This window comes from Geospiza fortis, unplaced genomic scaffold, assembly GCF_000277835.1.
Source record: "Geospiza fortis unplaced genomic scaffold, GeoFor_1.0 scaffold94, whole genome shotgun sequence".
Taxonomy (NCBI): Eukaryota; Metazoa; Chordata; class Aves; order Passeriformes; family Thraupidae; genus Geospiza; species Geospiza fortis.
Window position 1 is genome coordinate 6,081 of NW_005054394.1, and position 16,703 is coordinate 22,783.

Sequence of the window (16,703 nt, forward strand, 5' to 3'; positions counted from 1 at the left end):
GATTGCAAATTTGTTAGGAACAAGAAAAGAAAAATATTTCTTTGTCTCAGTGCCCGCCCTGTGCCCTCCCACCTCAACAGCCATGCCAGGCCCTGCCTGCTGCCCTCATGGTGGCACTCCTGGCCCTGATGGCCATGCCAGGCCCTGCCTGCTGCCCTCATGGCAGCACTCCTGGTCCCGACGGCTGTGCCAGGTCCTACCTGCTGCCCTCATGGTGGCACTCCTGGCCCCGACAGCTGTGCCAGGCCCTGCCTGCTGCCCTCATGGCAGCACTCCTGGCCCCCAGGGCTCCCCAAGGCCTTCTTGGGGGCACCTTCCTGCGGCCTCAGTCCCTGCACGGGACCCAACAGAGACCTGCAGAGAGGTTTTTCCAAGGGCCTGCAGGGACAACACCAGGGCCATGGCTTCCCACTGACAGAAAGCAGGTTTAGGTTGGCCATGTGGAAGAAATTGTTGCCTTTGAGGCTGTTGAGGACCTGGCCCACGCTGCCCATGGAAGCCATGGCTGCCCCATCCCTGGCAGTGCTCCAGGCCAGGCTGGATGGGGCTGGGAGCAATGTGGCCTAGTGGCAGGAGTGCCCATGGCAGCAGGCTTGGAACAAGACAATTTGTAAGGACCCTTCCAAGCCAAGCCATGATTCTGTGATCATGGGGGCTGGGGGCAGCTGAGCTTCATTTCTGATGAGAACCAGTTCAGCCCTGTAAGTTTGGTTGAGTTCAAGAAGAAATCTCCCCAGTCCAGAATCACAGCGTGTGATATTTATCAACACTATAGGTCTGGCTGAGATCAAGAAAGTCTTGCATGCTCTCGACCCTGCAATATTGCATTTTATTGAAGCAACAGCAAAGCAGTTTCAGGCTTGTCAGTCATAAGTACACTAACTATGGAGTATTAATAGGTGTCCCAACAGAGAGTGAAACTGTCTATGGCTGTATTTCTATACAAAATTATGAGAAATGGGGTATGTATTATATCTATTTTAAAAATATATTTATGCAATAGAAAGTTTGCCTGTCAAATGCAGCAGCTGCAGAGTGCTAATATGTGTCACTAGAGATAGTGTCAGCATATACAGCTAAATTTATATTGTTTGGTTAATATTTTGATGACCTTTACCTGCTATATAAATATTTTCAAATTTAATAAAGTTTTAGTTATAAATATATTTTTCAGTGTAATTATAGAGGAATTCTATAGTTGTATTTTTATTTCATTTGTATATGATTTAGTAAATCATTGTTTTGAATGAAATACGATATGTGTATAATATATATTTTATAAAGATATCTGTGTAATAAAAATCTTGCCTCTCATAAACGCAGCCACAAGAGAGTATTAATATATGTCACCACAGACAGTGATGCTATAGTGTTGTGGTGTGTGGTTTTGAGTGTACTTCGGTCCTAGCAGTCAGTTTTATAACGCTCCCCTATTTTGTATTGTTATAGCATATTTTATTACCAATGGTTGTTCCTTGCCCCGCTGTGTTGTTGGTTTTGCCCTGGTTGCCCATCTCCCCAAAGACCTGCCTTTTTGTTCCTGTTCCTCCTCCCACTGAATGTCAAGCCCTCCCCAAGCCTGCCCCTTTCTCTAGAAACTTCCCTATCAATTTTGTATCCTTCAAAACCCCATTGGTTTGTTTAAGTTGTTCTCCTCTCCTGTGATCCCCTACTGGTTTAAACATTGTGTTCCCAGCCTTGTGTTCCACCCCCAGTTTCTCCCAATTGGCTAAAGATTGAATCCTCCCCTGGGACCTCCACTGCTTATAAATTGGTGTGTGGATTTGACTCCGTGTTTTTCTGTCCCTCACTCTCTGGGGAATAAGCAGATTTGGAAAAACATACAGAAGACCTCTCCCTGTTCCTTGTCCTTACTCTCAGCACAGTCTATCCCCAATACAGTCCACCCATGCCATAGAGCAGCTGTGCCCTACAGCCACACCCTGGATTCGACCGCTTTCTGGGGGCAGCCCACTCTCACTGACGGTGTCGGGAGTGAATTGGGCTGAAGAAATCCGGCACTACAACACTATAGATTTGCTATATCATTTTATAAAATACTATGGTAACTAATAAACTATCAATATAATATGTAGCCATTAAAAACACATTTGTTAATAAAATCTTCCTAATTATATATGTTGTGGCGTGGCCGCTTTGCTTTTGTGTTTGTAAAATTTAAGGTTTAAAGTTATATTTTAATGTTGTTTTAATATTCAGTTGGTATGCTCCAGTTTCCCCCTGGTTTTGTTACAAATGGTTCTGTCTTAGGCTCCCTCCCCACCTTCCCCCTCTGCAGTTCTCTGCTAATCCCACAGTTGCCTTGGAAACTCCCGCTATTTTGTATCCGCTGTTGTGTCAATCCCTAGCCCCTCCTTAGTTGCCATGGTTTCTTAGTTGACCCCTCCTATGTTCCCAGGGCAACCTCCCTGTCCATCACCCTCTGCCACTCCCAGTCCCTAGAATCTTCCCCTCTAGGCTGAGGGTGATTGGTGCAGGGGTTGCTGTCCCTCCCCAACTCGCTTCCCATTCGTTGTTCATTTTTGTCAGTCAGTTGGTTCTGTTCTGTTACTGGCCGGGGGGCGGGTTTACTCCTCCCCTCTGGTCCTCCTTAAAACCTCATGTTGTCCACACTCTCTCTGGCAGATCTTTGCAGCCCCTACCCGTCCCTGTCAGTCCCTCTCCTAATAAACATTTCCTGGTCCGAAGAACTGCTGCCTCTTTCGCCTGGTCCTTGCTGCCTTCGCTTTGCTCGCTGCCGTAGCCTGCCTCCCGGGGAGACGCCTTCTCTCACCCTGCCGTGAGAGAGGTCTCCCTAGCCAGCCGATCACCCCGACCACTCCCTGCCTGGAGCGAGGGCTGAGTGGCCACGCAGCTGGCCCAACCAGCTGTGGCGTGCTTTCTTGTGGAGCGTGCCAGGCTCAATGTCACACGCGGCCACAATATACACACACGCTATAGCTATGTATTCATCTGTCTACCTGTCTCTGTAGCACGTGAATTCCTGTCTTTGCCACAGCACCGTGAGCTCCTTCTCTGCCACCAGCTGCCAGCCCCACGAGCACAGCTCTGAGCACGAGCCCTGCTAACAATGGCTACAGGCCAGCACTCCTGGCAGGCGATGGTGCAGATCAAGGGAGGTTTCCATTGCCTGGGAGTGGGCAGTCCAGTCCTGTGTCAGGAGGTGGAAGAGGTTGGGTGGCTCAGCTGTTCGTACATCTGGGGCAAACTGATCTCCTCCAGAAGCCTCTGGTTGCACACAGTAAAATTCTCCAAGGGTTTCTCTTCCAGGGATAATCCAGCTGCTCCAGGATATCTGCAAGCTGAGGCACAAAGTATCTCCTGTGCCACTACGACACTGGCACTGTGTTCAGCCGGCACATGACGATGATCTTGATGGAATATATGGAGAAGTCTTGCACGCAAGAACACTGGCCAAGAGCTTCAGGCATTTGAGGAGGGAGCTGTCCTGGGGGCCTGCCTGGCCATGTACCTGCGGACCTTGATCTCTGCCACAGCGTAGGTCTCAGCACATTGTGCTTGGAGTGTAGGGCCCTCGAGGCCAGCTGCTCACAAAGAAGTCTGAGAAGCCTGGCTGCATCCCAAAGAGCATCTTAACCCAGAAGCTTTGTTCTTCGTTGGTCAGCCTGAGTATGCAGGAGCGTTTGGAGGGCAGCAGCACTAAAGACCAACTGTGTGACCAGGGCAAACGCCACCAGGTTGATCTCACCAGTGCGCAGAACCAGTGGACAGTTTTCCTCACATCGAGGTGGGAGTGGTGCACAGGATGTCTAGGAGGTTGAACTGCCACGTCATCCTCCTAACCACCTCACAGTGGTGCAGGAGGCACAGCAGGTGTGCCCCCATTTGCTCCCTCAGACAGGTGTATTACAGCTCCACACGGACATGGAAGTTTCTTGCCAGGCCTCTGCCGCTCAGTGTCAGGTGGAAGGTGTGGTGTCCATAAGGAGTAAGAGTACCAGCACACAGTACACGACTTCTCCTCATGGGTAGTCCAACTGTGAAAGGCATTGCCAAAAGCAATGGCTCCTTGCAGCACCAGGAAGACATGTTCTTCTCAAGACACACCTGAGGACACCTGCGAAGTTGTCTGCTGGAGTCCTTGCCCGAAATTCCCGGCCAGCAAACGGGCAGCACCCGTCCAGCAGTCCTGGGGGTGGCTAGCAGCAGCAGCAAGCGATAGCTCCGGCGTGGAGACGAGCTTGGCAAACCAGCCACCTGAGGTCGCGACCTCCCGCGTCAAGGCGGTCGGCTTCGCGCCTCAACCCTCGGACAAGGGAATAAATCAGGCCGCCAGTGAAGCCAGCGAATGGACAAAAAGGAGGCAGCAAACAACCTCAGCAAAACAGCATTGGTTTATTGACCAACAGGGGAGGGAGCGAACCAGGGAAAGGCTGAGGAAGTTTGCCGAGGAGAATAAGGTGCAACACGCTTAAATGCAGAATGGGAGGACCCAGGCTAGACAAAGGGAATTGGACACACAGGGAGAAAGGCAGAGCATGAGACCAATGGGGCATGTAGAGAGGAGGGACAAAGGTGTGGCCGGAGCTCAAGGACCAATCCCGACCCAGCCAGAGAAGAACCCTCTGGAACATGGGCCGGGTTGGGGGGTAACTGACACTTGTAAGGAGAGGTGGGCATACACGATAGACAAGCGAACTAGGGTGCAGATTGGTTGACATGAGGAGAGAGAGAGCGAGTGACAGGGGCAGCTTACTCAACCAGGGGAGGGACTGGCAAGGAACGAACCAACTTTGAAACAGGATGAAGGGGAGGGGGGTGGAACAAACCATCAAACAGTACATGAAACCAAACCTGTACAATAATTGAAAACCATGAAAAAACGGACGCACCGCAACAGTTGTCCATCAGGGACAATGCTGTCCTCTCACAGCCTGTCTGTTGGTCTTGTATGGGCTACTTAATGTGCTCCTCTAGAACCCATCCCAAATCGTAATTCCCATGTCTTGTCCTCTTCCTCTTCCTCATTCTCCTCCTGGCCACTGCTCTGTGCCTGACGGCTTCTTTGCATAAAGCACAGTGCCAAAAGAAAGAGCAGGAGCCCAGCAAATACCCAGACCTGTCAGTGCTGCAAGGCAGACCAGAGCAGGTCTCCCCAGGATTTGCTGCTCAGCTTCAGCATGAGCTGCTCCAGCTTCCACTCTAGCCAAATCCTCTCCTGTTCCTGAAGCTTCACATGCGCCTCCATTCGCAGACGTGTCACCTCATCCAAACCATCACCTGCAGGCTGCGGGTACTGGGCAAGGCTTTGCAAGTGCAAGAACCAGAATACCTGTGAATCCATGGCCTGCAGGAAGATGGAGAGAAGGCCTCAAGTGGCACTGGGAGGAACGCGGCTGTCACTGGGGACAGCAGGGATGTGAATCCCAGGGATCTGGGGGCAGGAAAGATGGGTCCCTGGAGAGCTGGCATGCAGCAAGGCCTGTCCTGCTGCCCAGCAGCAGCAGCAGCAGTGTGCCCTGCCCAAGGATCTCCAATGAGGGGCTGTCCCTGCATGCAGGGGGAGGAGTCAGCCCTGGTAGTGTTTCTGCCCCAGCCCAGCCTCCCCACCACGTGTGCACTCACTGTTTGCCCAAGCAATGCAGGGCCAGCGTTACCTGCTGAGGCCTTCTATATGCGCCCCCATAGTGACATGGTGCCCCCATGGTGTCACAGGTGCCACAGCACATGACAGTCAGTCCTGCCCTTCATCCCCACCCTGGGTCAGCCACTCAGAGTGGCTGGAAACAAACAAAGCCCCTACAGCAGTACAGTGCAGGCCCACCAAGCATAAACGGGCCCCCAGGGGCTCCTTCCACATAGCAGCAGAAACCCTTTGAACTCTTATCAAATGTAAAATGGGCTGACACGACCCTTGGATGCTTTGCTCGCTTGAGATCTCCTCCTGTGGGACGGCATCAGTTCCCTCAGCACTGACATCTCTGCTTGAGGCTTTGCTCTTAGGCAACCCCTGGGTGTGTGGCAGTGAATATCCTGGTGGTGGGGAAGGGGCCTCTGCCTGGCAGCCTCTTTCTTCCTGCTGTGCCATTGTGAGAGGACATTGTCTTACAGTGAGCATTAAGTATTTTTTGAGTAAGGTCTAGGGTGATTATTGATATCTTTTGAGCAATGTGGTTTTTAATCTGTCTTCTTTATTTCTCCCCTTTTTCTATACACTGAGTTTGTTGAGAATAGACAGTCCTGCACAGCATTAGTTTCAGGCTTGCTGGACATATAGTGGGTCTATTACATTGTAGTGGCAATAGGGTCAAGTCCAATCAACCTGAGAAACCATACTCTCTAACCATTGCTATCACTGGGAAAAAGATATGCAGACAAAAAATCATGGACCATATTGATCTTCTTTATGGAAATGATCGAAGTGGCATTTGTGTTGTCCAATTGTCAAGTTGCCAGCTGAGTGACTGATCATCATACCTGCTCCCTTGCTGTTCAGGACAGAGCAGTAATTTCAGCAGTGAAGAGAATTATGTTTCTCTTCTATGTAAAAAGATACTTTTGCATCTGATGAGTCTGTAAAAATGCGTGGAATAAAAGTTTAAAAGTCACCTACTCACTCTTACCGGTATTTCTATTTGGCAATTTTCCGCTTCATGAGCAGACAAGTCTTTCCAAAAGAACAGCTATTGAACAAGAGCAGTGCTGTTTTTCATTTCTACTGCATAAAATGCACTGATCATACTGTGAAAGTTTGCCTGCTGTATTCCATTAGCAATAATCTGTACCATCGAGACAATGTAATAACTTCTGTTGTTGCTGCTGTTGAGTGACATTTTTAATCTCAGTTTCCAACTAGAAATACCATTTTGAGAACCTCTTGAGTACATAAAAGATTTCTGGGACAAGTGTCAGACAAAATAGACTTAATCAGCAGAAATTATTTGCAGAGTTTTGTCAGTGTACAAAATACTAAAAATTTTATTTTATTCCTTGTTTAAACTCCAGAAGTACATAGCTAGTCTGCCAGTAGTATTCAAAATTTGACGTTCCTTTAAAAAACATTTCACCAATATTTAAGGGCGTTCATTAACCCTTGTGTTTACTTTATTTAGTGAGCTGTACTCTTGCTGCAGTTCTAATGAATATGCGTTTGGAAGTCTCCTTGACTAAACTGAATTTCAAGGTTTTATAAATTTCTTGGAACTGAATTACTTCCAGTCTATTTTGAGATTTGCAAAACACTTTGAATTATATTCCATCTAGGAGGATATCAATCCTTACTGTAGCCAACTGTTTTTAAAGAGCTATATTTAACTAATAATAAAGAGCTAGAAAAAAAATCTCTAACCATCCAAGACAACAACATAACAAAACCAGAAACTACCCCAAAATGAACCAAACAAACACACATGCACACACACCCCAACACACAAAAACCCCTCAGAAAATCGAGAGGGTCAGCAATGGAGTTTGGACAAAATCTAGCCATGGTGATGTCATCCCCAGTGCATATTCACTGACCTACTTCTGCATATTTGCAATGGCAAGTCAGTAAATGGTACCATGATGACATATTAAGACTTACCAGTACCTGAATGTCATTTCTTTTTTAGTACAGATTGGATGCTTCAAATCTTTTCTATGCACCTAGAGAACAGCTGTGATTACTGTAGTATTTTCTTGTCACTGAAAGGAGAACATTATACTTCCATTTCTTAGTCTGAAATTATTTTCTTATTTTGGCTGATAATAAGCAGGTATTTGAGATCTGATTCAAAGTCAAGATACAATCAGTAGATGTTCTTGCTTGGATAGCCTGGTGCGAGTATTAATTGGGCTGTGGGCATCAAAACATTCTTTGTGTGTTTTCCAGAATCCACTGAAATTGCTGTTAGCAGCTCTGCTAACCATGAGATGGGAACTGCATATGTGAAATGACTTGGGAATGACTTTTGTTTAGGACAATAATTTTTAATTTTGCTAATATTTTTCAATGTTGAAAGTTTGGCATGAAAGTATGGCATAGGTCTGAGCTTTGAAAGAGAAGTTTCCAGTGAGGATCAGATTCTCTGAGGTCTTTACCTCAATCCATCCTATGAGATCAGAAATACCTCACCAGTTCCCATTTCTGGAAATCAAGCTGGATGTCCGTTGCAGTGAGTGTTAATTGGTCAGTTGTTCAGTAACATCATTCAGTTATTCCCCATGTTGACCCAGATGGTTCTTCCCTGAGAGTGTCTTGCCCTGTAACTGTCTCTCAAGTTGCCCCCTCCCTTTGTTCCAGACCATTTCCTGACTGTCAAGGCAGCCCTACCCCTTCTGCCTTTTCCATCAGAGTAAACCCTGCCCTTTGTTCTAGAATGTTCTGTGCCAATTATCCCTTGAACCAACCCCCTGTTGGACCCTCTCTCCTCCCCTGACCCTGATTAGTTATTATCCTGAAACCACACCCTAAGAGTTACCGTATTGGTTATTCTATTGTATCCACCCCCTGGTTTTTTGGATTATTTAAAAAGCCATGCGCAGAGGGGCTCTTACTCTTTGTGAACCTTTTGCTTGTGGACCCTTCTCCTGGTTATCCTCCACCTTTCCTCGTGTATAAATGGGTTTGAATCTCAGCACAGGATAGTCTCCCATGCCTTCTTTATCCAGTCCTTGCTGCATTGGTGTAGAGCACCTTTGAAGAACACTGGGCTCTGAGGTTCTGACTTTAGCAACACCCCAGCCAAGTCAGCTCCCCACACTTGTTGCTGATCTGGGACTTCATTGAGCTAGCTAGGGCTCTGGCAGGCAGTGACAGATGTCTATTCTCCACCCTTTGCTGATGGAATGTCCATCCCTTAAAGCTCAAAATCTTTGGAACTTCAATGAGGAAGCCTTGCTCAGCAAAGATATTCAGAGGGCTCATTCAAATCATCAAATGAAATGAATGAAGCTAAAACTTTTGAATCTAAAATTCCTCCTTTGTTTTTTAGATGAATTTAGATTTTTTAATTGGTTTTGGGGTTTTTTTATTGCTAATAATATGGAAAGGTTATTTAAAGAAATACAATATGTAAAGCAGTATTTGGATCTTTCTTAGAGCCCCCAAAGTTTTTCAGTGTTTTGGAACATTTGGCTAGTTCATGCAATTATTTATTTAATGAAATGGGCCCATAATCTACAGAAAAGAGCTTCTTCCCCCCCCCCATACGCACAGTGGGTATTTCCTTCGGGGGAAACCAGCTCTTCCTGAAAGAAAGAATAAAGAGGGGTGCAAAGAGATGACTACTGAAAATGCACAATGTTTTAATACGAGATGCTATAGCAGATACACATTTTTAAATCAGTAACTTTTTACATTCCTCTGTAAAGATAAGCATGGAAAAGACATAATGAATTTGAGGGTTTGTCAGTAACAGTTCCTCAAAATAATGTAGGAGTCATAAACACAATGTACAAGCAGTCTTCTTCATCTGTTTGACAATTTGCAAACTCCTAAGGGATTTCTGGTATGTTCTGCCCTGAGCTGTTGATCATCAACCCAGTATAAATCAGATCAGCTCATTAGGAAAGGCCTGTAATCTAGGGAGAGCACCAAAATGTAGGATACGATCATTAATTTTGACAAATATGAAGCAGGGGAATAGAAATAGAGGTTGTTGGAATTTTTTGTCAGGAATAGCATACTTGTTGAAAAAGGCAGTTTCAGAGTAACAAAATAAATAGGAAATCTATTCTGATTGGGCATATTTTTTTAATTTAATTTTTTTAAATTTTCCATATAGTGGTGGAAACAGTTTGACCTCTTTTTCCTTTTTTTTTTTTTTTTTTTTTTTGAAATAGCATGCATTTTTAAAATGCAGCTTGGTTTTATTTTAGAAGTATATTAAAACCTGAAAAAGACATCTTTTAAATTTGTTCAAAACAGATTGCTTAGGGGTTATTATTGTTAAAAAGAGGAAAAGAAAGATAGAGAGATTACTTAATTTTAAAGGAATTAGTATTGTTTGTAGACCATTTTATTTCTCTCAGCTTCTTATATTCACTTAATAAATCAACCTCTTACTAATGAAGGCCATATTCTGTGCTGCTGAATGTTGCACACTTCCACCTTGATTACCCATTTCCAGGAAGATAACACCTGGAACACATGTGGATTAATCCAGATGATGACAATTCTGGTGCTTTTAGTGAATTTTTCCTGATTTATATTAGTTTATAGAGGAAGAACATTCATGCTTTGTTCTGATATGTTTTGCTTTGTTGTAATACTGTTCATTTAGGTAGAATTAACAGTTACTATCATGACTAAAGCTGGGAAAGCACCTGTAAATCACTTGAGCTGATCATATAGCCCTGAATCTCGAACTCAGGTCTCTAATAATAGGTTATGAATGATGCTTAGTATTTATAGAATTAAATGGCATTTAGGGGCCAAACAACTATTCTTTTCTCTTTCCTGGTGTAATAAACTTCTATTTATCTCTCATCAGAGCAGAGAGAAAAGCTGATATGTCAGCTGTCTAATGAAAAGGTCTTGATAATGAATAATTTACTATTCTTGGAGATGTTTGTGAAAATTAAGTCTCACCAAGGGTATAACTGTGCAGCCACTCAAGTGAATCAGAAAATACACTCTGTAAGTAGTTTTAAAATCTGGCTCAGAGCAAAGAGAACTTCTTCTTTCTAGATGAGAGTCTGTTTTCACATAGCTAAAGGCTGTCATTCATGTTTGTACTGAATATAATTCAGCTAAAAAACACTAACATGGTGACAGAGAGAAGAACAAGACAGCACCTCCATCACTGGGAAAGTAAAACATGCTTAAGAATTTACAGGCCCACAGTATATATCTCCAACAATTGCTGTAAATGATTCTGGATGCCTTGTTTACTGAGCGCTATGTGTTAAAAAAAAAAAAAAAAAGGATAAAGTTAAGTTCCCCTTCACTTTTCAAGAAAATTAGGACCTTGAGGGTAAATCTTGTTCAAGTTTTGCTTAAGTGGAACTCCAGTTAGTTGCTGAAAATAGCCATGTGCTTTTGGAAATGCTTGGTTTGGGTAGGGGTGGGTTGAATGGAGAGCATCCCCATCGTGCTGTTATCCAACAGGGCAGATAGCACCCAGTACTGTGAGCTGCTGCTGTGTGCCTGCCCAGCAGGGGAGCACTGCAAAGCCCTGGGGCCCAAAGAGGCAGGGAGCTGGCATGGAAAAAGGGAGAAGCAGCCCCAGTCTTTGGCCTTGCAGGTGCCATCAGCAGGGACTGAAAGCTGAGGGTCACCTCTGAGCTCGGCTGCTCCCTGTGGGTGTGGGAGGAGGTTTCAGGGAGACCTTACTGCAGAGGGCCAGTACCTAAAATGAGCTACAAGAATGATGAAGAGGGACTTTTTACAAGGGCATGCAGTGATCGGGCAAGAGAGAGTGGCTTTAATGTGAAGGAAGGTAGGTTTAGATTAGATGTTAGGAAGAAATTCTTTACTATGAGCAGTTCTTTAATATCCTTTAATAATTCTTTACTGAAACAGGTTGCCCACAGAAGTTGCCAGGATGCCCCATTCCTGGAAGTGTTCAAGACCAAACTAGATGGGGCTCTGAGAAACCTGGTCTCATGGAAGGTATTCCTCCCCATGGCAGGAGGGTTGGAACTCTATGATCTTCATGGTCCCTTCCAACCCAAAGCATTCCATGACTATGATCCTATGTACAAACACCAATACTGCTGCTTCCTCATCTGACCAGAGGTAGCAATGGTGAGTGGAACAGAATTCCACAAGGACCCTGCTCCTGCTCTGGACAGCAGATCAAACACCACTGATGCTCCACTCAACAGCATCTTAAAAAAACACTCTGGCCTATTCACAGTTATTCCTTTCCTTTCCATTACCTGTAACTTGATTTTGAAAAACTTGCTATTGGCTCAACAGTCATCTGACCCCTTCCTGCTTTCACAGAAGCAATGTAACCAAGGCTGTAACTCAGTCACTTCTCACCACCTTCTGCATGAAATTAATTTTTTTTTCCCCAACATCAAAACAACTGTTCTGGGTCATTTGAATATGCTCTCTGCCATTAACTCTTCACCTTATTTTCTTTGTCCCTAAATTCCTTCCTTCACATGACCATGTTGAAAGTTGGGGGTGCAGGAGTCCAGGATGGGAATGAACAGCATTTTATAAACTGACAGTTCCTAGGCCATTCTCATGTTGTGTCAGCCGTCTAAGGCAAGAAGTATAGGAACAATTGCTTACAGGGATGGTTTAGCATTTCACTATGAAGTCCAAAGTGCCCAATTCATCTTTCCTATTCCAAATGCACCAACATTTACAACAATTTACAATCTCTTTCCTATTTCTCTAAAACACATTGTGGTACTATAAACCTGAATTGCTTACAACCATTACACCTTCAGCCAGTTTTACTAATGTCATATGAAGCATCATAAATACTATCAGATTAGTGGCATTTCCCTACCATGCCTCAATCATAAGTTTTCAGAAATGCTTTATCTTCATTATTTTACAATGTGTTCCCTTCCATTCACAAGACTAAAAGGTTTCAGTTTTGATTCATTTTCCTTTTGTAGGAATTAAAATTCAAAGCATGACTTTAGAGGGACTCTAAAATTGCTTCCTGATTTAATCTTTAAATCAGCATTCTGTTTTTTTTTTTTTAATCTTCTGAGGCAATATCTAGAATAATGAGACTGTTGAAAACATGAATAATAGGAATGCCACTTCCATACTTTTTGGCTTGGAAAAGAAAAAGATTTTGCTTTCTAACACAGAAGAGTCCAATCTGTCCCAAAGGTAATTGTTGCAAGAAGTAGAGTGAAAAAGTTTTCTTGTAGTGTAAGTAAAGGACAGCCCTGTCTTCTGTCTCACAAGGCAACAAAACTGTTGTGTAGTCAGTGAGCAGATGTTAGATTTGAAATTAAAAGAACTGTTTCATCCCAGATGAATATCTGGCATTGACTGCAAGTGGAAGAGCCTTAGAGATCAGTAATGACACCATTAAAATAGGAAAACATCTCATTTTCCCCCTTCTTTCTCTCTCTCACCTGCACTGACACAAGCTCTGAACAATATCTCAGGCAGCTAAGAGCTGTGAAAAAATTGAATGTAATTTGAATGCTGGAGTGGCTCCAATGAAAAATGAAAGTGTCTTAGAGTTAGGGGCTACAAATTTGATCTAAGGTAACCAGTGGGATTCTCAGTATCACTTGAGAACATCAGATCCCTTTGCAGTTCTAGGAACGACTCAGGTTTTCTCAGGATGTAATTAGAGAGTAATTAAAACAACACCGTAGGATAAATCCTGGGCTCTCATACCACTGTGAAGATAATTAGTATGGATTTTTAGGTAGTTTTGTTTTGTTTTGTGGGTTTTTTTTGTTTGTTTTTTTTTTGTTTGGTTGGTTTTGTTTTGTTTGGGTTTTTTGTTGTTGTTGTTGTGGGTGGAGGTTTTGTTTGTTTGGGGTTTTTTGGTTTTTTTTGGTTTTTTTTTGTTTTTTTGTTTTTTTTTTTTGTTTTTTATCTTCAACAACTCTATATTGCAAAATATTCACAAGTTCTTGACAGAGACCCTAAGACTTCTTTTTTCCCAGGCTGGTACCCAGCCACTGTCTCCTCCCAAACTCACACAGAGCCCTGTAATCTCAACAGTTACCTGGCCTCTACCAAATGCTGTGAGTCAGCTACTCTCTATAGTCTTTCAGGCTACAAAAAGAATTGCTGGGCAAAAACCACTATGAATCTGAACATCACTGAGACAACAACCATGTATTCACGCAAGTAAGAATATGCAGTTAGGTCTGTACAGCATGAATAAAAAGCAAGACATTTTCAATAAAAAGCCTTTTGACACAATGTGTGAGATGTTATATTCTATCTGCTTAATTAAGAGGTTTTTGAACAATATACAGAGGCATCTAAAAGAACATTCTGATGGTGATGGAGAACTTCAGCTTTCTTTAGAAAAATTTTCCAGCAGTATAATCATCCATCAAGTGTTGAAATGTACAGGTTTTGGTGTTGGGTTTGTTTCCTCTTTTTTTCCACCTCCTTGGGAGCTGGAGAATCAACTAGAAGAAGAATGACTGTTTCAGCTTTCTTTCCAGCTAATTGGGAGGAACTGACAAAGACTCCAAAGAATAAGAAGTAGTTTTGAGAAAATGAAGAATAGCATTCTCTACTTTTTAGGAAGTGTGAAAAGACTCTAGAGTAAATCTAGGAAGGATCTTGAATGCTTGTTGTGCAAAGAGGTAGGCAAGATATCTGAGGAACACAGTCCAATTCAAAGCAGGCAGGTGATCTGATAGGGAGTGTATTATATATCTAGAGATAAACTCCCCAGGTGAAAAAGACAGGTAGGAAGCAAAGCGTTGTAGTTGAATTAAGAGCCCTTAAAAGGTTTGAAAATAATGCCATTAAAAAATTGTGCAAGTGACTAAGAATGAACATAAATGGATAACATATTGTGAGAAAAAAAAAAACAACCAGAAAAATATACAAAGTTATTCTTAGTGAAGGAAAGAAAAATCTATATAAATACTTCTACTTCTGAAGCAAAAAAAAAAAAAAAAAAGGCAGTAAGGAAAAGAGAAATTCATTACCAGATGGGAAAACAAATCCTGGCACAAAAAGCTAGTGATATGTAGAGGCTACAGTGCAGTTTGCCTTCTCTGAAAGGCTCCATATTACAAAAGTGGCACATGACACAGAGTCAGAATGAGGCTCAACAAAGAGTGAAGAAATAGAGAAAAAGCATTAAGGACTATTTAAGAAATAAAGAGATCAACAGTTCATCTGCAGTTCACTCTGTGGTGCTTACAGGAGTATCTGGCTAAGTCACCTCATCATTTGTTGTTATCTTTGGTACCACATAAGGGATGGGTGGTAGTGAGAACTGAGGAGAGAAAAACTTTGGATCATCTCTAAAAAGAAAGAGGGATCTCATAGAGAAATTCAGGTGGCTCAGCCTCACTGCTGGAATGAGACTTTAACACATTTTTATTACATAAACTATTATAATAATAATAATGTGGCAAAAAACAGCCAGCATGGGATTTTCAAAACAAGTCAAATCAAATTATTCTAATTTGTTGTTGTGGGAGGAAGACAAAGGAGGTGCAGATAGTCTGTTCTATTTGCATTGTGGATAACTTATAAATTTGAATTTAAGGGTTTGACGCTGTCTCCCTTTATATTCCTGTAAAAAAGGGAAAGGAAAAATTTTCTAGATAAAATCATTGTATTTGCACAAGTGATGGGTGAAAAATGCAAGTAGAATATTTTACTGGGAGGTACTGCAGTCCATTTGTTTCTGTGTGTAACATTTCAATTACTAAATGCTGGAATCAAGCACGCAGTGATAAAATATCAGGGTGGCCTCCCAGTGGATTGAAGTTAGACTGTGCACAACCCCTTTACACTGCAAATTTGACATGAGCCAATGAAGTGACACTGGTGCAGAAAGGCTGAGTGCATTTCGGCGTGGCATTCACAGCTGTGCTGCATGTGAAGAAAGAAAAGGAGTAAATAAGTCTCTGTTAGTCGATGTTTATGAGATCCCAACTGTAGTACTGGGAAGCCTCAGTGGAGAAAAGGAAAGAGAGGTTTGAAAGATGATTTTTGAAGGAAAGTTAACAGGCCCTGGGCCGGTTTTTCCAGGAAAAGAAGTGATGTAGAGCTGAAGCCACCCACCTTTCTTTGCCTAAGGCAGACTATGTTTGTCCTTTTGTTTCTTAAAGGTTAAATTAATAAGGATACCACTGTTTTCCAAAGACATTTATTGCAGCTCGGAATCTAGTTTTAATATTGCAATTTTTCTCAGCCCTTGTTGCAGTGTGTTTTCTTTGTTTGGTAGTTTTACTACTTAATTTGAGGCTTTGTTCACTGTTTTATTTGTGGGTTATGTAATCCCCCTGTATTGTCCTTCCCGTCTTTAGAGTGGCACAGGCTCCTCATTTTGTATCTTGTGTTTCTAAAATTAGACGTACTCCCTTATTGTTATTCAGTTCAGTTAGATGTCAATCTTTTATTTGTCACCTAGCCACTCCCTACCAAATCTTAATCCCCAAACTTCCCAGTCGTCAATCCTTCCTTTCCCTGCCCTTTTTCCCCAGAATCCTCCTTGCTTTCCCCTCCCATCGAGTGTCAATCCTCCCCCGAGCCTGCCCCTCTCTTCTGGAGAATTCCCTGTCTATTCTGTGTCTTTTAGAACTCTATTGGCTTACCCAAGTTATGTCCCTCCCCATTGCTCCCTTATTGGTTCAAGTGTAAAATGTCCCGGTTTCGACCCCTCCCCAGCCATATCCCCCCTATTGGTTTGCTACCCTAAACCCCCTCCTTCAGAGTGAGGTTTTAAAAGCTCTTGCATTGCCTCAAGTCTTGTCTTGGGTGCTGGTCATAATAAAAGCCGCTCGTGTTTCACCTCGAAGACCCGTGCTGCTGCCTTTTTGCTCCTGTGCAGAACCACTCCTGGTAGCTGGGATTTGCAGACCTTGAGAGGGGGATCTGTCGCGCCCCTTTTGTCGTCGTCCTGGCTGGGGCACAGGGACGCAGTCAGCGCAACGCGACAAGCACCCTTATTTTTAGGTTAAACACTGTTTTTTTTCTCCTCTCTTGTAGGCTTTTTTAAAATCTCTGATAATACCTTTAATTCTCCTTGAGTTCTGTGCAACTTCCCTAAACACATTGCCCAGCCCTGATTATCCTCCTTAACATATCTCTTTTAAGGAAC

At 43.3% G+C, this 16,703-nt stretch overlaps 1 pseudogene; it reads right to left on the bottom strand.

Annotated features, from left to right (window-relative positions):
• Nucleotides 1-3,085: 3,085 nt before the first annotated feature.
• Nucleotides 3,086-5,230, bottom strand: LOC106631922 (annotated as a pseudogene).
• Nucleotides 5,231-16,703: the final 11,473 nt, after the last annotated feature.